This window comes from Lontra canadensis, unplaced genomic scaffold (genome assembly GCF_010015895.1).
Source record: "Lontra canadensis isolate GAN:19392208 unplaced genomic scaffold, GSC_riverotter_1.0 scaffold52, whole genome shotgun sequence".
Taxonomy (NCBI): Eukaryota; Metazoa; Chordata; class Mammalia; order Carnivora; family Mustelidae; genus Lontra; species Lontra canadensis.
Window position 1 is genome coordinate 10,573,383 of NW_022631046.1, and position 26,106 is coordinate 10,599,488.

General features: G+C 45.1%; 1 protein-coding gene across 1 annotated transcript in view; it reads left to right on the forward strand.

Annotated features, from left to right (window-relative positions):
- The first annotated feature begins 11,969 nt into the window (after positions 1-11,969).
- Positions 11,970-26,106, forward strand: part of ELK3 (ETS transcription factor ELK3) — a 65,932-nt gene continuing 51,795 nt past the window's right edge. The window contains exon 1 of the mRNA XM_032874277.1: positions 11,970-12,339. The gene's annotated coding sequence lies outside the window, so the exon portion shown is untranslated. The remainder of the gene's footprint in view (positions 12,340-26,106) is intronic.

Sequence of the window (26,106 nt, forward strand, 5' to 3'; positions counted from 1 at the left end):
CCTGGGTGGGCACATGGGAGTGTTCTAAGTGATATGATACAGTTTACATTTTTAAGATCAATCAAAAAATCAGTCTGGCAGAATGGATATTGAGAGTCAAGAGTGAGATGGGGAGAGGTGGTTCATTGAATGCTCAGTATGTGTGGGGTACTTAGTATATTTTAGCTCTAATCCTCCCAATGCTTCAAAGTAGGTCTTATTACGCCCATTCTATAGAGGAAGAAACAGAGACTAAAAGGAATAAAGGAACTTGCCCAGGATGTGGAACCAAATTTGAACCCAGGACCATTTGACTCCATGGTGGGCACCCTCCCCATGTAGCATGTGGCCTCATGAAGCTGGTCAGCATACCTCTGCACTAATAAATTTCTCTGATTATCATTGTATTTTGTAAGTGTGAAATTTTAGAGCTGGGAGCTATAGATGGGAAGTCCCTTGGAGGCAGGAATCCTGTTTCGCTCATTTTGCCATTTAGTGGAGGCACAGCCCCTGACATATAAGAGACACTAATCCTATCTGATGAATGAATGAATGAGTTCTAGCCATGAGAAGTTTGTTGAACCACCTCCCACCTCAGGCCCACTATTTTCAAGACAGGAGGCTAAGTGTCTTCCCCAAAATCACAAGACAGGGCTGGAAGGAAAGCGTAGGCTATTGAATCCTTGAATCCTCGGCTCTCTCCACCAAACCATGCTGCCTCCAGTTTATCTGTTTAGGACAAATTTCTTGGTTAAATCTACCATTTTAGCTTGGTAAATCTTCAAGGTCAGGCATGGTGTCTGTTTTGCACCATGTCACATTGGGAGCATGTGGTGCCTACAGGGAGGTTTGACCTGGGGCTTGGAAGTGAGATTTCTCTTGGGAAATTAAACTATTAAATAAATGAACTCTACATGGGAAGAAAATGGACATCTTCAAGGTCTAGAACAGCAGCTTGACTAGAGTTTAATGTCTGAAGAAAGAATGTTCAGTCCAAACACAGTGTGGTCAAGAATGGAGCAAAAAGAGAAAGGCCATCTTTGGCCTGACTGTCCACCAGAATGCAGAGTTGGAAGAATGTATTTGGGAAATGGGTGTTTTCTGGTTACCAGAGAGCACCCTCTATGATAAGATATTCACTTCATGTTGCCTTTATTGTGGATTACCAAGCAACAAATTCTCAAATGTTAATTTGGCTTTCTGGTTACCGAGGGGGTCCCCTGGGAGGAGAGACAAGCATTTCAGTTGCTCTGAGAAAGGAATGTTGTCTATTATAAGTGAATTCACTTGCAGATATACCAAGAAAATTGTGTCACCAAAAATCTGGTTTCCCTGTGGGTGGAACCTCTCAATATTGAGAAAGGCATAGACCATGAATATTTTTTGAGGTTCTGGGTATATTACAAATTGAACAAATTCTAAAAGATAGTTATAAAACTTGTGAAGTATTTTAATTGTTTCCCTTCAACCAGTTGTTGGCTTTTTACAAAGAAAACACAATGCAGTAATACTGTGCTAGCAAGATATAAATTAGGGATCCACAAAAATATTAGTACACTTTAAGCAGTGTAGTTGAAGAATAGGATGGAAATTTAAGGATGTGTGATGAATGCCTTCTATTGATTTTGTGGGCTGTCTCTGTAACTGCATAAGTAAGACAATTTGGTGATAATATCAGATGCCCAAGACCAAAGGGCCATGCTCAGAAGTATAGGCCTACTTTCTCCACCTACCAGCTCAGCTCAGGCTCAGACTATCACCAAGGAGATGCCCTCCATGACCACTAGCTAAATCAGCCTTTAACCCGGTGAACCCCTGGCCATGTCATGCGCCACCCCCTTAAAATATCACATGTCCCCCCATGACGAGGATAGTACTGTGCAACGTATACAAGTAGGTGCTCCTTGAGCAGCTTGCTGACTGACCAGCTCATAAGCCAGTGATAAACCAAGCTAGGGCATTCAAAAATATCCTTTAAGTATTGCATTTGGGAAAGATAGCTTCATGACAGGAGTGGGAAGGTGCTTGGGGAGACAGAAGACCACGTGAAAGCATGAGGAGACATTAGAAGAATCTTGCCAGAGATTCACACTCACCCAGCCATGTAGTGGCTTGATAGCCAGCTCTCCTAGTTGCCCTCTGTGGCCTCTGTGAGCCTGCCTTCCCATGCTCTGTCCCACCAGCACTTCTCAATTTTCGGCTTTCCAATCTTGTGTCTCATACCACTCATGCGTCATAAAATCAAATTGGTGGGCGACAACCAACATTTGCTAAACAAAGAGGATAGAAAATAACAGAAGATATCATACAGGAAATGTTTTTTTAAAAGTTGAAAAAAATTGTTTTCTGAAACCTGTTTCAAGTCCATGTATGTGTGCCTTGGGCTCAGATGTAAACTTAATTTCCTACTATAGATTGGAGTGAACATTTTCGATCCGTGGCTCTAAATGGCAGGTGAAAATGCAACCGGCTTTCCCTACCGGATCCTGCGCATGGGCTTCCGAAGCAGAATTGCTTTGAATTACTGAGATGGGAGGTGAGCTAAGGCTAAGAACCATGCGGGACCTTCACTGCATGTCAGGGTCTTAACCACTTTCTGTTCCATTGCGCTCGGTTCACTGTTTACCAGGGGAAGGGGCTGAATCTAAGGAAGGTGGGAAGACTAGTTAGTGGGAGAACCTGCACTACCCGTGGTTTCTCTGCCTCTCCTTCCTGGGCTCCTTTTCTTTAGGTACTGGGGTCCTCTGTTGTAATACAGTGAAGATTAGTGGACAGGATTTAGGTTTTTGCCAGAAAGTCTGGATTTTAACTGTAGTCCATCGTTTACTCTGTGACCTTGAACTAGATCATTGACTATCTCTACTCCTCAGGTGGTATCAACTATAACACAGGATTCATGCTATTAGGGGCCAGTTGAGTCCATCGATTCAGTGGTACTTTCTGGACTGAGGCATTGTATACGTTTTAAAATAATAATTTTTCCTCCTGGAGTATCCATGGCATTGAGTCAATAACATGTGTTGCTGTGGGGCCGGCTGAAGGGGGCTGGATATAATACTATCAAGTCTCACCCCTTGTGAAGAGTATTTACTGACATTTTCCAAGGAGAAGGTGCGATTCCCCTTCATTTCACTCTAGCATCAGTCCTCAGAACCCTCACAGGGCCCTACAGAGGTTGGTTAATTTAAAGTCAGTTCAGTAGCATGACATCACCCAGCTTCCTTCACCTTCAAACCACAGTGCCTGCTTCTAGACAGCAGCTCGCTGTCTAGAAGGCGTTTTTCTTCTCCTCCATCTTTGGGTTACATTCATAGCTTTGTCAACTTTTGGGGACACATGAGGCCCCGTGACCGAAGGTGCCTCATTTATGACCTGGTTTAACTTCTGCCTGTTCCGGTGGGAATCACCCCTGCAAACACAGTATTCTCCAGTTACCACTCAGACTTCCAAGAGTGGTGTCGTGTGTGAGCTGGCTGGGTGAACCCCCAGCCCCATAAATAACACCTCTGTTCCCTGTCCCGTTTCAGAACCAACTCGAGAGACCCTGGAGCCAGATGGATGGAGATCCAAATGACAGCCTTACCACTGACAAAAGCTAACCTGGAGGATGGACCTTCCGTGAACAGGCACAGCTGGCTAGATGTTGTTCATTCCCAAAGTAAACTTACCTCCCTGGACCAAGCTGGAAAAGCCTGGACCAAGCTGCAGACCTTCCCCGGTGTGAAGAACAGAGACTCTATGTTCTTGGGACGAGCAGGATCCAAAGAGGAGGAAGGAAGGAGCTGGGTCAAGTGTTCCCATGTTTCTCCCACACTTGCCAATCAGACACCGCCCCTCTGTCTTTCCTACTGGAGATCCTTCCAGACAGAAACATGAGGGAATCAGGGTGTCCCCTGAGTCTTAGGAGCATGTTTTCTCATGTTCTTTATTCTCTGGCTTCCTCGTTCAGGGGCTTCCTCATGACGGCACAGAGTACCAGGTTCAATTCCAATGTGGGGAGAAGCCTTCTCCCCATCTCTCTGCTGGACCCCAACGGGAGGAAGTGCTTGGTTTCAGAATATCCTGAAGTTTCACGTGAAACGATTTCACTTATTCTGATTTGGCATCCAAAGTCTCGCTGGGCTCCAGCCTTGCTAGATCAAGCCTATCCACCCATGCACACAGGCCCTTGAGAAGGGATTGGATCATTGTGCTTGGCCCAGAAGCTTCTACATGCTCTGAAGACTCCTACTCTATTATTGTCTCTGGCAAGTCTACTTGTGGCCCCCAGCCTTCCTTGACTGCTCTCAAATTACTATTCTCTTTTCAGTTTCAGGAATTTTTAAAAGGTGATAATGAACGTCTTAGCTTTTTCTACCATTAAAGAGTTAGTTTTGAAACCCCCTGAATAGCCACTTACCTATCTTGGCCATTACTGCCCAGCATGATGTCCTACCTCCCTACCCCCACCAGGGTTTCGGGGAGGGGCTCCTGGGCCTCCTCTGACTGATGCTGCCTAAGAAAGCCTGAAGCTTCCTACCAAGTCTTGTGCAACACTTCAGATCAAAACAAGAGATAAAATACCCTATTTGTCCATCAACACATTTAAAATCCAAAGCAGTTGTTTACACAGGAACTCTGGGCATCACTGAAAAAGAAAAGGCCCAAGATCATTTGCATCTTTCCGGACATCACATCTCTGTTACGCAGGAAGTGATGTTGACAAGCAGCTGGTCAGGACAGAGTATTCATTCTGGAAATTATGGCAGTGACTCACAGTTCATGGAGTTGTGACATCCTAATGCCATGTTTTATTCTCCCCTCCCCTCTACTGGTACAATGGACATTTGGGGAGAGTATGGAGGTTACAGGGTTAATGAATTTCGATTAGTTTTTTTTTTTTCCTAAGGATTTTATTTACTTATTTGACAGAGATCACAAGTAGGCAGAGAGGCAGGGAGAGAGAGAGAGAGAGAGAGAGAGGAGGAAGCAGGCTCCCTGCTGAGCAGGGAGCCCGATTCGGGGCTCAATCCCAGGACCCTGGAATCATGACCCGAGCTGAAGGCAGAGGCTTTAACCCACTGAGCCACCCAGGCACCCCTCAATCAGTTTTAAAATTTATAAAAAATCTGAAGCTTGGAATCTGTTCTAATGTCCTCCCAAAGTCACCGATTGTTTTCCCTCCTGGTGATGGTTCACATCTCAGTGAGTACTGTCCAACATCACAAAATTTTATGGTATATCGTTCCTTTTATTATCAGTAAATTGAGTGATCCAACCAAAAAATTATTATTGATGAACTGATTGATTCAATGACAATAACAATTTAAGCATGTTTTGACAGCATTGGTGATCTAGGGGTGGAATGTGGGGGAACAGTCATATAAATAATGCTAAGCCATAAAGGTCAAACACTGTGCTTTGGGGGTTTAGGAGAAATGGCCCGTGTACATAATCCGGTGGGTTTTGGAAGACTTATCAGAGGACATAGGGTTTGAGCTAACTGCAGAGGATCAGGAAGACATTTACAGGGGTTTCATGGGGAGAGAGGTGGCCTGGGTGGAGAAACACGGATCCTAGGCTCAAACCTCAGAGTCTCAGGGGAGCAGGGAGCCTGATGTGGGGCTCAATCCCAGGACCTTGGGATCATGACCCGAGCCAAAGGGAGACACTTAATAAACTGGGCCACGCCCCATGTTTTCGACAGTTTAAAAATGTAAATTCTTATGATTCATGATAGCCAAGAGGCGGAAGCGACCCTAATGTCCATCAACAGATAATGTTTTTTTAAAAAGTGGTATCTACATACAGTGGAATATTATTCAGCCTTGAAAAGGAAGGAAATCCTGTCACGTGATACAAATGGCTGAACCTTGAGGACATTATGCTGAGGGAAATAACCCAGTCACAAAAATAAATACCATATGACTCCATTTACTTAAGTATCTAAAGTAGTCAAATGCATAGAAATAGAATGTAGAATGATGGTTGCCAGGGATTAGGACAAGCGTGAGTAGGAGGCTGTGTTTAATGGATCTACAGTTTCAGTTTTGCAAGATGAAAAAGTTTTAGAGACTGGTTACCTAACAATGAGAACACACTGAACACTATCACAGTGTGTCCTTGGAAATGATTAAGATGGCACAGGAAGACCAAGGAGGAGGCTATTGCAATGATCCATGAGAGAGACAAGGGTGACTTGGATTTCCGTGGTAACAGCGGAACTGGTAAGAAGTGATCAAATTTTTTAAATATATGTTGAAGGTAGAGCTAGCAGAATTTGTGGATGGGTCACGCAGACATTCTGAAGGAAAGAAAGGGAGAATCAAGGAGAGTTACAAGGGTTTTGGCTGGGACGCATGGGTAAATAGAATTGCGACTTACTAAGATGAGAAAGTCTACAAGAAGAGCAGATTTGGGGGAGGTTTGAGATGATTTTAGGACATGTTACTTTAGAAATGCTCATCAGAAATGCAATTAGTGACATAAAATAGGCAGTGGATTTATAGGGATGAAGTGAATGATAGGGGTATAAGCTTAAGTTATACATTTGAGAGACAGCAACAAGAAGAATGTGCTTAAAATCAAAAGACTGGATAAATTTACCAAAGAAGAGCGTATAGACCAAGAAAAGGCAACTCATTGCTGCTTCCTAAAGTACTCCCCCAAGGGGGAGTCAGGGAAATGGGGAAGGAGGACACAAAAACACCAGGAAGCTGTGGTCAGAGAGAGAGAATGGAAACCAGGTATGTGTGCTGTTCTAATGGCAAGTGGATAAAGTATTTCCAGGCTGCTGTCAGCTTAAAGAAGATGAGGACTGGGAACCAGCTATTGGCTTAACAACACAGGTCACTGAGATGTGGATAGGGTAGTGGGTTCAGGAGAGAATTAGAAGGGAGCACATATGGCAGCATGCTTAAACTTCCCTTTCAGAGAGGAGAAATCAAAATAGAGAAGTATCCTGAGGGGGAATGAGGTCAAGGTATTTTGTGTTTTTTTTCACATTGAAAAAAAAAAATGTTGGCATGCTGATGGGAACAATCCAGTACAAGGTAGAAACCGACAATGTGGAAGTGGGAAAAGAGTACTGGGGCGATGACTTTGAGTAGATGGAGGCCATACAATGTGGTAGACAAGTGAAGGGGTCCGCCCTAGGTAGAAGTATGGGAAGTTAATCCAAGGGAAGGGAGCATATATGGCTACAAATGCAGGTAGGCAGGTAGTGGGGTCACTTGGGGTTTTCTTCTGATTGTTTTGGGTTTTTTTCAGTGAAATGGGATGCAAGGTATTCAGCAGGAGTAGGATGGGATTAGAAGTATTGGAGGTTGAAGGAGCAGAGAAAGCATTAAATACTTGTGAGAGTGGAAGAGTGACTGAATAAAAACTTGTAGCGTTTAATAGTTACTGGGTAGGTTATACTAATGTATAAACATTCATCATCCTTTCCTCCTAGCTCCTCCTTACCATGCATTGCAGTTCCCATCCCGTTGATGTTACCCTTGGCCCAATGACTTTCTTTGACCAATGAAACGGTTGAGTGGAAGTGGCAGGTACCACTTCAGAAGGGAAAAAAAGAAAGATTAAGATGGTAAACATTATGTTGTTGTTGCTGTTGTTTTAACCACAATTAAAAACTTTTAAAAGAAGCCAATTCTTCTTCACTTGAAAGTCATACAGAAACAGGCAGCAGACCCCGTGGACTATAATTTGCCAACCTCTTGCCAGTGGGTGGCCAGTCTGAGTGCAAAGAAGATGGTCCAAATCAGTGCTTCTCAAATGTCCCCACTGAAAGACCTCTAACAACAGAAAAGGAGGAAGGTAGACTCCCACAGGGGTCTGCCTACAGGTCTATAAAATTCTTTTAAGTACTCTTTCAAATGAAGTTCATGAACGTCTTTGAATCTTAGTCTATAACACATGTTGTTTTAATGTGACATTGGCTTTCGCTGCAAAAATCTGTGAAAACTGATGCTCATGCAAGCTCAAAGAAGGTGAGTGACCTAGTCAAGTCACAGAGCTAGAACATTCAGGTATGGGAGTGGATCCCAAAATTCCTGATTGGAAATGTATGCTTTACACCTGAACAGGCTGTCTTCCCATCAGGTTTGGCTCTCCATTCCCAACTCCTAGCGATATTTCTCCATAATTGATGCAGTCTTCAGAGTAGTGATGGCAAAGCACTTTCGGGTTTCTTCCAAAATTTATCAATTCATGTTTAATACCATCGGGTCAGAAGTCTTATATATGTTTGTTCTGCTATATTCTAGAATATTTTAATTGATATTTTCTGAAACTCATTTTCATCGCTTGCCCTAATTATGCTTCCTCATCCATATTTTTTTTTTTTACTTTTCATAGCATCCCATTCTGTTATACATTGTGAAATGTTAAATTATGAAGGACCTGACAGATTTGCTATTTTTGTATATCCATCATCCATTTTTTCTTGTGGTAGATTGTATTATTTGTTCAGAATTCTCCTTTCCCTCCCTGTCCTTCCCCCCAAGTCTGACTTCAGACTTGGTCATATGACTTGCTTTCACCAGTGGACTTTGAGTCAAAATGAAGGTATGAGAATCCTAAGCAGAGGTTTTAAGAGGCCTCATGTGTCTCTACTCACCTCTCTCGAGCTCCTGCCTTCCTAGAGAACCACAGGTGTCAAGTAAAATCTATTCCTTCAGCCCAGGTCCCAGAATGAAAAGATGTGTGAAACAGCCAGAACCCAGACAACCCAGATCCGTTTATTCTAAGTCTCTGAGTCTTGGAGCTGTTTGTTACATTGCATTATCCCAGCAAAAGCTGACTAATACATCCCTTCTCCTGGAGGTAGGGCTTCTATTTTCTTCTAGAGACCCAGCCCTTCTCCACTTTTTATCATAGGGTTTGGTTGGGCTGGCCTTCCTCCACTGAGCCCCAGCATCCTCCCACACACCATGCTGCTAACTCCCATCTCTGTTGAGATATCAGCTCTTCTTATCAAAGCTAAGAGCCTAATACTCTCTTGGCCAGTGGAAATGAATGAGCCTGGGCCTTGTTACCTGCTCAAAAGGGCTCCTACGGAAATCTTACAACCCATGCAATCTTAATTCCTGTTTTACAACAAAAGCATAGAAAGAAGACTGTGGATCATACAATACTAAATGCCACACCTCTTGGCTACTTTTTGATCATGGGCAGGAAGGCATGGGGGAAAAAATAGCAGTTGTTATGGACTTAAAGGCTGTGGGTCCCAAACATGAACACTGAAGCCCTAACCCCCATTGTGACGGTATTTGGGGGTGTGGCTTTGGGCGTTCATTGGGTTTAGATGAAGTCATGAGGGTGATGCTCCTGTGTGGGATTAGTGTCCCTATGAGAAGGGACATCAGAGGGTTTGGTTCCTCCCTCTCTACCCACACGTGTACTGAGAAAAGGCCATATGGGAACACAGCAAGAGGGGGCCATGCTAGGAAGAGGGCTCTCACCAAGCACCAAATCTGCAGGCACCTTGATCTTGGACTTCCCCTCCTGCTATGGGAAATAAAGGTGTTATGCAAGCCATCCAGTCTATGACATTTGTTCTAGCGTTCCCAGCAAAGACAGTGGTTTTCCCTTAGAATGCAAAGGACAGATGCTGGAGACACCTAAAAGCAAAAGTTACTCCCTGTGCCAGGAGGAAGAGCAGAGTCAGCTCTGAATTACTCACTCACATGGAGAACTAGGAGCAGTGGTGTGGACAATCTCAAACACCAGGAAAACTTAAGAAGCTTTCATTTGACCAGAGAAACCCGAGGGCTGCCCATAATGTTTCAGGAGTGCTTTGAACAGGGGTGTGTTTCCTCAGAACAATCAAACTGCCTGATGAAAACAAGTACACCTTTTCTCTCATGTATACTTTTCAAAATAAACATGGTATTCTGAATTGTATGTGTGAAATTTTTTTTTCCTCCCTGAGAAGGCTAATAAAATAAGTTTACATTCTTCCGGTCCACAGATCACTGGATCACACGGGGACACAGAGTGAGCTCTCCTGAGTTACAAGGGAAGCCAGCGAGGGATTACAAAGATAATCCCTAAAGTGTAAAATTAGCTGTAGAAAATCAGGGGTTGATAAACAGCTCTCTTCCCCATACTTTCTCCTCCTTCTCTGCTCTTTTTCTTGCCCCCCACCTCTCATACCTCATGGCTTCCCACCCTTCTCAGAGATTTGGCAGGCCTTGTCCTAACTTTCAGTGAAGTATACATACCAGCCAGGAAGCAAATGCTCCGAAATGGACTGTCCTATGACTCAGGTGCTCTGACGGCACTTGTGGGTGGAGAGCTGATACAAACTTGAGTAAAATACAGTGCGTGCCCTTTAGTAACGCACAGTTTAGGGACACCTGGGTGGCTCAGCAGGTTAAAGCCTCTGCCTTCGGCTTAGGTCATGATCCCAGGGTCCTGGGATTGAGCCCCGTGTCAGGATCTCTGCTCAGCAGGGAGCCTGCCTCCTCCTCCTCTCTCTCTGCCTGCCTCTCCACCTACTTGTGACCTCCGTCAAATAAATAAATAAAATCTTAAAAAAAACAACAACACACAGTTTAGTAGACGTGAGAAATTCGTGAACAAATAATCTTTAGAGAAGATTGTAAAAATAAAAAACAAAGTTGGGGGTGGGGTTGCCTGGGTGGCTTGGTCCGTTAAGCATCAGCCTCCTGCTCAGGTCATGATCCCAGGCTCCTGGGATGAAGCCCCAAGTCTGGGCTCTCTTCTGGGGGCGAGAAGGGGGGAAGGGAGAGTCTGCTTTTCCCTTTCCCTCTCCCTGCCGCTCTGCCTGCTGTGCTCTCTCACTGTGTCAAATAAATTAATTTAAAAAATCTTAAAAAAAAAAAAAAAAGAAACAAAGGGTGGAATCTAAGTTGATTGGTTTGGGTTGTGTATAGTGACCAGTAGTCTTCAAAACTCTCCCCAGGTGATTCTAAACAGTAAACACGGCCTGAGAGCTGCCCCAGATCTACGGCATCACATGTTCTGGCTGGCGAGACCCAGGCAACCAGTATTTTAACAAGCCCCCCACGTGATGCTGGCGCACATGCAAGTTTGAGAACCACGGTGGGCACGCTAGGGAGTGGAGGCACAGAAATGGAGGGTTCCGGAAGGTGAGCTCTTGGGATTGGAGCGCAGGGGTGGGGGTGAGGGGCCCTTCCAAAGTCCCCCCATCCGCCTTGGGGCAATGGACAAGCTCTCCAGCGAGAGGCTGGCCTGAGTCCTTCGGGTGGGCCATCCCCGAGGGATGATGGGCTGTGTAGACCTGCCTTGCCACCACAGAGCCTCCTGAAGCCTCAGTCGCTCAGACTGGTTGTGGCTGCTCATTTCCCTCTGGAGCTCTTAGGCAGGAAAGGTTGGGCCTCTGGTAGGCCATAGTGAATGGCTAGAAAGGTCTCTTCCTGGAGAATCCCGGCTTCCAGTTTATGGCTCCTCATTCTTTTCCCCAAAGTGGGCCCCCTACTCTGAGCTCTGGCTTTTTTTTTTTTTTTTAAATCCCAGACAGGAACTGTGTCCATCCCCAGGCAGAAACCGTGCCTCCTCTCCAACATCTCCTAAGCAGTCACGTCCCCACCCACGATAAAAGCAGCCCTGTGCCTAGAGCCACCGAACGCTGCACCCCACTCCCCGTGCCCCACTGTCCCACAACTCAGCCATTCCAGCTAACAGAAAACAGCCAGGCCAGCGGCCTCCCGGCTTCGGGCCTTTCCGCCCAGGCCAACTGGGCAAGGCACGACCCCACTGTGGTGCAGGGCGCAGGGACCCCAAGGGCAGAGGAGGGCTCCCCGGGTTCGCCGTAGCCCGGGGTCGCCAGCCGCGCCCCGGGTCGGGGGGCGGGTGGGCACTTCTCTGGGTTTCTGGCCGAGCAGTCCCCCCCGCCTTGGGGAGGGGCTGCGGCCGCCGGGAGTCGCTGAGGGTCCCGAGGCTCCTCCCCTGGGGTGGCCGAGCAGGAAGCGGGGCGCGCGGCGGGCGGGGGCGCAGCGCGGTGCGGGGCGAGCGCGCGGGGCGCAGGCGGCGGAGTATGCGCGGGCCTCGGCGGCCAGCCCCGGCGTACAGCCGCGGCCGGGGCGCGCGGCGCGGGGCGGAAAAGCCTGTTTACACAGACTGCACACCGCCTGGGGAATAATGCAGTAAAGGAAGTGAGCCGGCTCGGCCTGACTGCTCCAACTTCCTGCTCTCACACACACACCAGAGGAAAAAAAAAAAAAAAAAAGAGGAGCGAGAGAAAGAAAAAAAAAAGGGGGAAAAATCAGGATCTCATTACAAGAGCAACAGACCGTCTGCAGACGCCTGTCAGCATGGAAAGTCGGGGGCTTTCGCCCGGTTCCTCCTAGAAATTCCCCCGAAGAAGGATCTTGAAAGCTCCCCCACATCTGGGTAGGTAGCAAGCAGGGTTTCTGCCTGTTGCTCCGACAGTTGCAAAGTTTCGTCGGGGTGCTTTTTCTTTCTTTTCTTTGGCTTGGTGGGGGTGGGGCTGGTGGGCGCCGCGGGGTGGGCTGCGGCCCTGGGGAGGGGGCGCCGCCGGGATGCTCCAGCGCCCCCGCCGCCCGCCCTGCCGGAGCTCCGCGCCGCGTCCGACCCTGCGCCGGCGGCTCCCTGCCCTGGGGCTGCGCTGCGGCTCTGAGGAGGGGGCGCGGGGGGGGGGGGGGTTGGAAGGGACGGTGGGACTTCGGGTCCCCGGCAGGGACGGCGACGGGGCAGGCTGCGTGTCTGGATGCTGGATCGCCGCCGACCTTCCAGCAGGGGCTGGGACTCCCCAGGGGTGGCAGTGGGCACCGATGCTCCGATTCGGGGAGAAGACAAGGGTGGAGGGGGAAGCAGAGGGCGTGGGGAGCGAAGACGCGGGGCTGGGGGCCACGTCCCTTCTCGTTCGGCAGGTGACCCCCCCCCCACACACACACCCGCCCGGGTCATCGCCTCCGGGCGCAAGCCCAGGTGGACCTTTAAAAGCCAGCGGAGTCCTTACTGGACAGGGTTTTGGCGAAGGACCGGGCAGCAGACGGTCTTGGAGCCCCCCGCTCTTTAGGAGGGGGCGCTCTAGCTGGCAACTGAACGTTGGCCTGTAATGCTACTGTAACTTTTGGGAGGAGGAATTAAAATTTTGGAGAGTTAAAAGAGACAAGTAAGAGGTCTCGGTTTTATTTTATTTTTTTTCTGAACCGAATCATCCTGAGGACAAGCTGCGTTTAGGTGGCGGGTGGGGGTGGGAGTAAGAAATGTTATTTCAGAAACTGCAAAAGGGGCTTTTTAGAAAAAAAAAAAAAAAAACGAGTGTCGGGAGAGTTTCTGGCTTGTCTGGAAACGGCAAGACTAATTGCCATGCGCTTCCGCTTTGAAACTGGCAGCAGACAGCATCTTGAAAATGACTCACTAGAGGAGCTCACAAAGAAACTGGTTTGCTCCTTCTCAGGTTTATGTATTTGTGCCTTTTACAGTTTCCTTTGTAGTGTTCGAAGGGTCCCCCGCCCCTTCCCCGCCGCCCCCTCCTTCCCTCTCGCTTTTGGAAGCCCCTGGCCAGTCTTTAACTACCCCCAGTACCCCAGCCGGAGGGGGGCTGGGGGAGGCTGAGTTGTTGTTGGAGTTGGCTGGGGAGAGGGTTACAGGGATTCTGCTGCTGCAGGGGGAAAAAGTTCCCTGAATTTTCCACTGGCTGCTGCAGGAAGAGAGAGCCCCTTTAGTCACTGCTAAGTAATGTCTGCACACACACCAACTAATCTCATTAGGAGTTTCCGCTGCTGCTCCGTACAGGAGGGGTTTTGTGCAGCCACTGTCAGCTGGGGGAGTACTGTGCTGCAGAGGGGGACAAATTAGGGCTTTATTTACTTAGAGGTGCAGCTGCCTGACAACCTTTTTCAGGGCAGTATCTTGAAAACTTTGAAGTCACTTGGGCCCTTTTGGATTTCGGACTTTCAGGTTTTTCTTTCCAAGTTGTCTATAGGGTGTCTGTGTAGGGGGTGCGTGTGTGTGTGTGTGTGTGTGTATGTGTGTGAAGTTTCTATGGCCCGAGCAGCTCAAACGCCCCCATCTTCTCTCATCTGAGCTTGTGTCTTTGTTGGAAGGGGTCTCGGGGGCTGGGGGAGCCACAGGAGGCGAGAACCTCCAGTGTGTTCCAGGCATCTATTAATGAGTCAAATCGATTTCTGAGCGTTACTGCTTTTTTTGCCAAACAAAATGCCCTCTGATCTCTTTCCGTTTTTCTCTGTCTGTGGCACACATTTATTTGGGATAGGTCAGTTATGAGTTTCAATTGATGGGGATTATAAAATTACAAATTGTGTTAGGAGGTCATATGGGTCAGGCAGTGAAGAAGACTGTCCATAAGTGTTTTTAGAGTTTCCGGTAATGATCCTGCCTGCAAAAACCCCTGATGGTCTTTCTATGCCAAATATAGCAAAGGCATTATGGCCTTAAGGCCTTATGTGTCCCCCTTCCTTTTAAACTTTTAAATGTTAGAAATGTGTAGAGTTGCTTAAAAGGGTAAAGAATTTTAAGGAACCTGCTTGGAACTGTGGGGTTCCCTTAACTGACAAGGACATGCTGCTTGGGGACAGTACTCTTGAAGGGTTTTGAGGTGTTGGTATTTCTCTTCTGGTGGCAAAGCCTGTCCCAAAAACAGCCCAAGGAGGGTGTGAGTCAGTGGATGTGAGTACAGGATGTCCCTAACACAGTGCCGGGCACAGCAGTAGATGCTCAATAAATTGTTGCGTTGAAAGCTGTGAGTAGGACCACGACACTTAAAACAAATAGATGAGAAAAACACTTTCCAGATTGCAGGAGAGGCCCCTTTCAGTGAACTACAAACCAGCCTGGATAAACAGACTTTGGGGAGTAATTTTGTCCCCCAGGTGACATTTGGCAGTATCTGGAGACATTTTGGTTTCATAACCAAAGGGGGTCCTCCTGGCATCTAGTCGGTAGAGAGTCAGGCATGCAAGCTACCCATCCAGCAAGGTACAGAGCAGCCCCACCCCCAAGAATTTTCCAGCCCCAAATGTCAGTAGTGCCTACTGTGAGAAGGTCTTGTCTACATTAACAATGATGGTGACTCTTTTACCTGCCTCCATTCGATGAATAGGACATTTACAAGTTGTCAGTTGCACTTTTCTGTCACATATGTACCACTGTGCATGAATTTTCTCACTCTCACTCTCTCTTTTTGGTCGGTAATATGCCATAGAATGACATTGAAATGATGAATTGTGATGGTTTACCTTTTTGGGCTGAATTAGACCATCTCTGAACCTCACTTACTTGCTACTAATGCTTTTCAGACCAGATGGCGATAGCCCAGATAGGAGAGAGCAGTGATTTTTTTTTTTTGTTTTCAACCCTAGTTGAATTTTGAAATTTCCTAAAACATTTATTAAAGATGTCCTCTTCTTCTTATTAAAAAAAATTAATAATTTAAAACTGCTAATATACAGTAAATGTAACTCTGAGATCATATTTTGAAATTTATATTTGTAATAACTTTTTGGAACTTGAATCTTTTCCTGAAATCGGTTTTAAAGTCCTTCCAGTCAGAGCATTTAAATTAAAATATTCCTTTCTTAGCTGTCATATACTGGGTTTTGTGTGTTCTGTGCTACTCGATTATGTTTGTACACCTCTCTGATTCAGAACACCAGTGTGGTTGCAAAACATTACCTAATGACAAACCCAACACTAAAAAAAAAAAAAAAAAAAATTATCCAAGGATGTGACTTCCTGGAGTAGAGTCCCCTTTTTGGGGTGGGGGGGGGTGGGTGCTGATGGTGAATTACTGCTTATGAATTAATGACTTTGCTCCTTCCCAGTCCTAGAGACTGATCCAGCCACCTCTGTGCCCCAGAACTGGGGTTTCTCATTAAACTTTAAAAGCAATGCGTTCTCTCTTTTGGCTGTACCTGGGCTGCAGGCAGCCGGCTTCTGCCCCTTCCTAAGGGCCCACACACACACACATTGCACACACACACACACACACACATACACACGGGCACATGGGTCATTTGAATGAAAGACCCCAAGATTTTTCCGTATGTTTCAAGCAAGGGCTTTTTATGTCCTGGTTATCCATAATTCCCTTTGTCTTTGTATGTTGATTTATAATATTTGAGATTGCACTAGCATGATAATATTTTCTAAAGGTTAGGTAGGTTTTTTTCTGTTTTGAAAAAATATTAATGTGAATTATGTTAGGAAGATTCAGAAAACCACAAAGAAAAATATAAATATCTCCCATAATCCCACTGTTAACATTTTGGTGTATATTTTTTTGGTCTCCTACAATGCGTGTGTGTACACACACAAATACACATATGCACACATAAAACTTTTCATTGGAGTCACACTGTACTTTCTTTTGAACTTATTTTTACTTAACATACCATTTTATACATTTTCATAACTGATACCAAGACCAAAAGTACTGCACATAGAACATGCATTTATTGATCTAATAAATGTGTTGTCTCAACAGTGGATTGACATACTTTTTTACATGGACTTGTTCAATGTTTTTGTCTCTGTGGCTCCAAGTAATGTTCTAAGAATGCTGACCTCTTAGAAGACTGAATTCATATGTGCTGTGAAATTTGGGATTTTGATGAGTTTCTGTATGATTTAAGAATGAGTCATGATTTGCAGCCGAATATCAAGATGTAGTAACAGGAAGTCCAGGGCTCTACACATCAAAATAGAATGTTAGATGATGAGAAAGAGAAGCTAGGTTAAACCGAAAACGTACCTTGAACTTTAACTATAAGGTGGGAGGAAGGTGCCTCTTGTACATTGTGACAATTCTGAGTTATTACTGTTTCATTTTATATCCAGAGAGTTTCCAGACTTTGAAACTGAGGTTTTCAATGGCTTTTCAGCTCAGGATGACTATTGCCCATGGTCAGTTTGAATTAAGATCATCCAACTTTTTGGTTGAAACTGTGGTAGAGAGACGATGGTTTTGTGGCACAGAACTCTGGTTTTGCCACTTAAAGTGCAGCCCCAGTAAATGGAATTGTGTGTGTGTGTGTGTGTGTGTGTGTGTGTGTTGTGTGTGTGTGTATGTGTAAAACCTTCTGTTAATGAATCCTAAAGGCCTTCAAAAATGGTAGATCATTCAGTCTTTTAAGTAATTGCAGAAATTTGACTCCTACCTATAACCAAAAAAAAATGGCCTTTCATCTATTACTGGAAACTTAACGTATGTGTCAGCAGTTTAAAAATAAACCTTGAATTGGTCATTTCAATAAACTGTAATTTGGTTTGAATTGGCACTAGGAATTATTAACTCATCGATTATGTGTTTTAATTTGCATTTCCTGGAAAGCAATTATTAAATTATTCTAAGAATTAAATGGGATTATTTTATAATTTATCTTTGAGACTTATTTTTATATTTTTAAAGAAATTAAGATGGTGGTTTTACTAATATATTCTAATTTAAGTTGGACTAAAATTAATTTACTCACCTGCTCTAGAAAGAGTCTCTAAAGTACATGGTATCATAAGTATTTCTAAGCTACCATATCTAAGAATAATTCCTAATTTTCCATGTGTAAATATGGAAATAATGGGGTAGGTATAAAACACACTTATCTAATGCCTTCTTTTAGACTGAGGTCAGGAATCCATTACTCAAAGAAGTAGAACAAGGAATCCGAGACCCTGATGTCTTTTTTTTTTTTAAATTGAGGTATAATTTCATACATGGAAATGGACAGATCCTTGATGTTTTTGTATATACCCATGGAATCCCCACCTCTTACCTCCAAATAGAGAATATTTCCATCACCTGAAACATTCCCTAGCTATTTTCTTAAATTATGATAATTTCACGAGTCTACCTGTAGGTTATTAAACCTCAGAACACTTTGATAAAATACTGCAGTATTTTTATTTAATCTGCTTGATTGAAAACTAATCATTAGAATGTGGGGATTTCCTCAGCAATACCATAGGAGGAAAAATCCCTCCTACATTATTTAATACCGCATGAGTTAACCAAAAGTAATGTGTGTGCTACAGGAACAAGCAGATTCCCTTAAAACCAGTTGTGTTGAGGGGCTATCTCTGAATCTCCCTGGATGGTGAAGTGATTTAAGCGTAGAGGTTGGGATAATCCCTTCCAAGTCAACTTCTTTTGTCCACTTTTGTGAAGTAAGGAACTTGAATTCCAAGAGTTGTGAAAACATGTTAATTTTTGCTCTCCTCCCCCGCGAGCCAACTTCCAGGCATACACAGTGATTTAGGCGAAGTATTTTGTGGTGGGAAAGGGGTTCCCCATAAATTTCCCCTTCAATCCCATTCTGGCCCCTTGTAGAATAAGGAACCCTCAAGGGAAGGTTGCTGTTGGCTGCTGTGCTGCATTTCCTCCTTTTTGTAAGGTTTGCGACAAGCATCACTCATTTCTAACGGCCCAGTCACCTCATTCTTGGGAACACCAGTGACTATCTGGACTGGATGCTGAGTAGGCCAAGATAAGATTGTGATTACTAGGTTCAGTCCCTGCTCCTTTTTTCCTATAGTCTTTGAAAAGGCTCTCTGTCCTCCACTGCTATGTCTGAGGGGTCCCTCATTCCCTCTGGCCGTCTTTAGTCCCTTGTCTCCCCACAGGCTAGAGTGGTCCTGAAAACACAGGTCTGACCATGCCACACGTCCACCTCAGATCTCCCAGTGGCTTCTGCCAGGGTAGAGACCGGAATCCTTCATGTAGGCAGTATGCCAGCCACCCTGGCTTTTCGTCCATTCCTCACGGGCATCCTGTGCCCTTTGGCTACTGGGCCTTTCCAGATGCTGTTCTTTCTCCTGGGAATTCCCTTCCCCGCCCCCACCCCACTCCCATCTATCCCGCTCTCTCTGCTTTGCTACTTTGTGGCCATCCTCCAAGACTCGGCGTTTGCTGGGCCCCGAGGCTGGCACGCCCACCATCATTCAGCCATCTGCCCCGGCCTTCAGAGAGCCCTTGCCGTATTTACTAACCTCAGTACCCTCTCCTAATTCTCCCTCTCCAGATTCTCACTATCCAAACACAGGTACTAAACACTTTGAGATCTCGTTTTCTGGAGATAGGGCTGGTGTCCATCATTATTCCTTATTACTCATTATCCCAAACTCAGGAACAAAAGAGGGAGGAGGAGCCCAGCCTCCCTTGTTATCCAGAGCCTCTGCCAAACCCTTGAATCCTTTAGACTCAGAGAGTGAGGGAGGTACCTGCCCACCGATGCGTCATGATGTGTTTCACATCTGCCTCGGCCCTCAGTCTGGAACCTCCCTCTGGGCCTGCTCTGTTTTTCTCATCCTCGTAGTTATCCCAGCACGTTGTCCAGTACTTGGCATTCATTGAATTATAAACCATCTGAAGGGGGAAAGCTTGCCGTTGGACTTGATAAAGGTCTTTATTGCTATGCATAAATCCAACCCTTTGCTAGACAGTAAATTACTTGGATTAATAAGAGGCCTATCTCTTGGTGAAATCATGAAGACAGCCAGGAAGAGCCTGTACAGAGGATATGTCATTTTCCAGAGTTTTTGTCCGGACTTGCAAGAACCATAGATGAACAGAAACAAGTTTGTTAATACCTGAGAGGACAAATGTCAGCCTTTTTGTTGCTACCAGTGTTGTACTGGGAATGGTGGGTTAACAGTTAAATAATTCATAGGTCAGTGCAGCTTGAAAGGATCTTGATGTAAAATTTTTTCTGTGTTAAAACCGATCATTCTATAGCAACGATCGTTGGTCTTTTATCAAGATGTCGACTGACCAAGTTTTGGTCATTCCTCTGGGCTGCGTTCCATAATATTTGCAGTTAAAAATCCTTCCTCACTTATACTAAAACCTGTATGTAGCATTTGTCTGTAACTTCTTGTAATTAATGATGTTTCTGATTGATTTCTGATGGATTTCGAGAATAAGGAAAGACTCTGTATTTGAAAGGATGAATGACTAATACCTCCGCTGTTTTTGGGGAAGGCGGGCTCTGTCCACTGTGCCTTTCAGCTGCGTTTTGCCAAAGAGGAGTTTGTTGATAGTCAGACCTTGACTTACCAGAATGTATGATTAAGCAGATTTCTCTCCCTGCATTTCACTGTCAGGAGGGAGAGATAAAAACCCAACAGCAAAACAAGCCCCAGAATTTATTCCAGGATGTGCTCAGAAATTCTCTGTAAGAATTAAACAGCAAGGATTCTCTTACACTGTCTGCATCTGTATATGGTCAGACAGTTTCCTAACACGGTTAAGAAGAGCACTTTTCTGGTTAATACTCAGTGCGCTGGGGATGTTCTTTTCCCACTCCCTCCTTATTGGATTTTGGACAGTTTTCCTTTAGAGGCTAAGATACAAAAGCCATGGTGGTTGGAGTTCCTTTGAAAGTGAAGAAGATAAGCATTGACAGGGGAGTGTGTGTGTATATATATGTATGTGTGTGTCTCCGCATACGTAGGCGATAAGAGAAATGCCTGAGTCGAAGAGAGTGGGACAGTATGATCTCACTTTTTGTTCCTCCTACATCCAGAGCCGCTGTTCTCACAGAGGATTCAAGTCCTGAGAGAGAGGATGGGAACATAAGGGAACATTTGCTAAACTTATCGCCCAAAAGAACCACTATTTCACTGTGAGAACTCAGAAAACTTGGATTTTTAAAAAATACAATTTATGAGAGAAGAAACTAGATATACCTAATTTCAGCAAGTCCCATTAAGAACATACAAGAAGGGAGCAAACCTTTTAGTATTATTTGCAAGAGCATATCTGGACACCGGGCCTCCATGTTCTTGTATGGTTTTGCATTTTGAAATCTTCTGGAATCTAGAATCCATGAGTGTTGGTAGAGATGTTATTTCCGCTAATGTCTCTGCCTGTTTTCCAAGACCTAGAAACTGATCACATAAACCAGAAGGTGTTGGGTAGTAGAACATTAATATTTATTTTTATTTCATTTTTTCTTTTTAAAAAATATTTTAGAACAAACATCTCCAGATTCTCCAAGTGACTTTCTGAGCTCAGGACTGGAACTGATTAAACCCCAGGCAGAGACCTGTTGTCACATCCATGCTGAGGCCGTAGTGGAGGGCAGGAATGCCTGTTGATGGGCCAAACCCATCTTTGATAATCGAGGCCAAAACGTCACTCAGTCAGTCCCTCGATATTCCTATGACCTTTGCTTAATTGACTGCTTTGGATGTCTTAGTGCTAATTCTCAGTTCTGCATTTATGATACTTGTATAAACTGAGCAACTTTGAAGAGTGCTAAAAATTCTTAAAGTGAATTACTTTTATTACAAATGTATATGCTCTTGGAAGAGGCCCGGAATCCAACAAATGTCCTGGGGACACTGGGGTTCTCCAAAGCTCAGAGTTCCTGCTCTTAGATAAGAGCTCTTGGCCTGCTTTGATTTAAATCAGAGCTGAACCACAGTAACAGCATCCTCTGCCAGCCTTTGCCACATCCTTTGCTTCCCCCCCCCCCCTTAACCTAAATATTAAACCTGATTTGTATTTAAGACCTTGACATAGAAGATCATACGTGCTCTAGATAATGAAAATGTAAAAAGGGTGACTTTCTTTAGCAAGGGGGACAAGATCTCTAAAGCAGGATCCATCTGTTATTTTTTTTTTTTACAGTTAATATGTTGTGGAACAGTTATTGGAAGAGGAGAGTATCATGTTGTATGTGGCATTTCAGGAAAGTGCTGAGCCACGTTAGTGGATGGCAGATTCCCGAATGGCTGAATGAGGACGCTTTGGGGTACATATTGGCTGTTTGATGCTGATGCACCAACAGCCAGTCTTTTCCATCAGATGCCGTTGTAGGCTTCTCGAAGGATGTGGGTGTGCATGTTAGCCAGACACAATGGAGAAACCATCGGTCTCCCACTTATGACTGTGTTCATGTTCTTTGGTTCATTTACTCAGTGCATGTTGGGGGGGGTAGTAAATAGGTTTGAAATATAAGGCATTGGGAGGGTTTTGAAGTTATTTTCTACTTTTGCAATTCTGATTCTTAGAAATAACAATACTTACCATGAACACCAAGATATTTTAAAATGTGCTCCCCTTAGTCGAGTCGACAAATCAGGCTCAATTTTTCAGTAGACATTCAGTGGAAAATGAGATGCCTTTGCGTGCCACGTTACCCTTATGCCATTGTATTTTTGCCTCATGTTAAAAAGAACTCTGTGAGAAGTTGTTGACGTTTAGTAGAGCCCCTGCATTTGGTACCATGAGGCACAAAAATGTGAGAGAAACAATAAAACCATAAAAGGGCTGGTCTACCTTCACGAATTGAGACGCAGCTAAAATCCCCCACAGGTGTCCACCACATGAGCAGGTGATGACATTTGGAAGACAGCAGCGTCACTGTTTTTTTTATAGTTCCCTTGGAAAGCGGGTATATTATCATAACAGATTATGTAAAAATGTTGATGCCTTGCATTTGCATTTCCTAAACCGTGACAGAGTTTTGCTGAGAAGAGCACGGAAGGAAGGAAGGCGCGTGCGCTGAAGTGCCCACAGAACATAGAAGCCCCTAGAAGCATCTAGAAGCCCAGAGGAGTCCATTTCCTTGCTTAGCTAGCCGTCCGTGCGAGGTGGCAGTTACTGGGTAGAGCAGGACCCAAACACGAGCTCATGTAATATAAGTCAGCGGAATCTGGAGCTTTCCAGGTGCCACCACATTTTGACATGTTAAATTTTAGGAAAAGGAAAAGCTTTATTGTATTATGAGCCATTTGTAAATGATCTGCTCAGAAAGCTGTATTATAAAGTTTTAACACTGCTCATATACTCTTGAAGAACATCAGGGTCAGCTCACGAGCATCCTTTTCTCTTGTATTCTTTTAAAAAGACTCTAAAGTGGTTTCTGTAGATTTACCTCAAGAGGGAAAGCTAACTTTGCCAGGAGTGCCAATGTTGGGGCCAGTTTTCTTCGGGGACTTAACCATCCAGAAATGATGGAAGAAATGAGGCTTTATTATTTGAAGTACTATAGAAGAGACAAGAGAAGTCTCTCTGGGAAGACCATGACTTCTCTCCCTCTCCGGGCGGCTAGTAGGGCCGTGAAGGAAAGCTGGAGGGAGAAGGTCAAGGGCTCCTAAGATTAGTAGCCTGATGTGTCCTGCATGCATGAGAAGCAGCCACTGGTGACGAGAGATGTGTTCTAATGCCAGTAAATGAGGTAGAGAGACTGAGCCATGCATGGGCAGCCTGGGGGACCTGCGGTGGCTTTGGTAGGACGTGGTCACACCGGAGAGAGATTTAGAGGACCTGGACATCTGGGCCAGGAGGAAAGGCTCTGCATCTTTCCCGGGGTGGCACTGGAGAGGTAGGGTTGTGGTGCAGATGTTGGAGGTGGCCCAGACTGGGGACAGGGGGAAGGGGGGCAGCCAGGGAAGGTGCACAGATGGTTACCTTTCTGACAGGAAGTGCCCAAAGCTGCAGCGGGGCTGGGAGGCTGAGCACAGCTGTGCACATTTCCCGGTCGCCGGGGTCCCTTGGGAATCCTTTAGAGAGGAAGAGATGGTGTCGCAGCCCACACCTGACCCTGCCCGGGCCTCCTTCCTCCCCCACCCTGGTGTCCGCCTTGTGTGTGTGCGCATGTGTGAGAGAGACGGGGATGATGTCCGTGAGGCTGTGGGTGGCTGGCTGGGTGGCATTTGGGGGACTGGCCCGAGGAAGAAGGACACTAGGGCTAAGGGGAATGTGTTGCTGTTACCACTGATGACGAAGAGCAGTGTCCAGATTTTTAATTAGAAGAGCCGAAAATGTGAATTTTCTTTGACGAAACCTATTTTATCTTGCCTTTTTTTTTTTTTTTTTTTCTAACGTTTCCACTGGGTGGTGCTGCGGGAATTCCTACCTTTTGCCTTGGATCTACCCTTCCCAGAAAGACGCCTCTGAAGCATAATAGGAGGAAGTCCTGATTTAGAAAGATTTTACAGTTTCAACACAATGGAAGGGTCTGGAGGATGCTCTGACAGGAAATGTTGGAGTTTCTGGATGTGGAAAATCCACCATCATTCTGTATCATGCACAGGTTTTCTTACTATGCCGTGGATAGACTTTCTGGCTTTCGCCAACTTATTATTTAGCAGAGAAGAGCTTTCAGGTTTATCTGAAAGATTATGGTTTCGTTCTAGTGGAGGCAGTTTGTAAGATTTCCTTTATTTTCGATTTTCGTAAAACTGTCATAACAAAGTGAGCAAACAAACATTTCCTGATGTTAAGACAACCATCGATTTAAAAAATCTCTCTGCGAAGGTTTGATTTGAAGCTGAAGACATCAATCCATTCCCGTTTCAAAGAGTATTTGTGCAGGGCACTGACCAAAAGGGTAACCTGGATTTTTATTTTCCAAATAATTATACTGAGTCTTTCGGTCTGAGGGCACTCGTGTGCGGAAGGGGAGAGGGTTCGCCTAATCCCTGTTTTACAGATAAAGAAGTTGGAACAGGGAGAAGTTGACCTCCCTGCCCGAGATCGTGCAACTCGTTAGGGCCACGGCTGGTGATGGAATTTGTGTTCCGATGTGCAGATTTTCCCCTTACGCATAGGATCAGGTTTTTAAAATATGAATAGTATAGAAGTTTAGGTAAAAGCTTTTTCATTCCAAGTCACATTCCAAGGGGAGTATGGGAGGGAAAAAACATACCCACTGGGACTTAGGGAGCTCATTTAATGGAAGCTCACATGTAAGGACCGTTAGCAAGATTTTTAAGTAAGTTGTACTGTATGCAAGGCAGCATTTTGTTTTCATGTGCTTGTCACGGTGCTCCACAAAAATCCCAAACATTGCTTCCTTAGAACCTGAAACAGGGCTTCGCCGGAGGCATTTGTTTTTATAGGAACAGTTCTGAGTTCCTGCCGGGGCCAGGTGCTGTGCTAGATACTGTCACGTGGTTTTAGTGGGGTTCCCAGTGTGTCCCTATTCGCAGGTGAAGTGTTGCCCGAGATTCCTTCTATGGTTAGGAGAAATGCATGCAGGTTTGGCGCTGTGTCTCTGGAGCCAGGCTAGATCCCTCGTGTTTCTTTTCTTGCCTTCCATCCTCTTGTTTTGCTCTGTGTGCCCACACTGAGCAGGATGGTCTCTCCTGCTGAAGGGGGGCTATGTGACAGAAGGGACCACTTCTCATGTCTAGTCTTCATAATCAAGAGCTACCCTTGATTATTTAGTGAGGGATGAACCTGGAGCGTGTCGAAACCAACATACAGATCTTCTTGAAAAGGGAGATTGGCTTCAAAAAATGATGGTGGCATGGGTTCACAGTTGCTTTCTTAAAACGGAGCCAGTTGGGATTCCTGGGGTCACAGATGAGGCAAAGTGAGAAATGAACAAGGAAATTCCCTGATCTGATTTGTAGTGGGAAAGTTCCATCTCCCACTGAGGTAAAACGAGGCTTCTCTCTTAGCAGCAGTGAGGTGTGCACGTAGGAAATGAAGCCGCCACTGGAGGAGCTCTGTGTGGTGATCAAGGACCTGGTCGTTGGAGCCAGATGACCCTGGACAGGAGTCTCTGTCTGTCTGACTCCTGTGGCCTCTTGAAGTCATGACTTCCCTGTAGAGCATTTAATTTAGGTGTGTGTGAAGCACTGAGCGTAATGTCTGATACATAAGAGATGCTCATCAAGTGTTTGCATTTAAAAAATCTCCTGCTTAAAGGAGTAACAGATTTGGGGGACCGATATTAGCCCTTTTCTTGAGAATTCCATGAAATCTCCGTACTGCTAGTCAGGGAGAATATACCTAACATTTCCTTTAGAATAGAGCTCTTAATTTGAGATTTATAAATTCAGTGTTTTACAAATCCTGTTGAAATTATATGTATTTTGTATGAGTTTACCTTCCCTGACTTTAGATTCTTCTTCAGATTCTCAAAAGAGTCCATGGACCGAATACTGGAAGAAGATACTGCCCCGGGGATGTGTGTGTGTATATGTGTGTGTGTGTGTGTGTGTGTGTGTGTGTGTGTCTAGACTCTGCATGTGATTATATGCTTTAAGTTGACTCTATGAGATTGTAGGTATTTGGCTGTTTTGGGCCCATAAAAACAGTGTCATATAGTTCAACCTAACGGTGATAATTGTTAAGAAATACAGTTGGAAAGAGCGTCATAATGAAAGAGATTATAATGAGGTGTGAATATAGCTTCTTTTCATGCGTTATTTATCAAA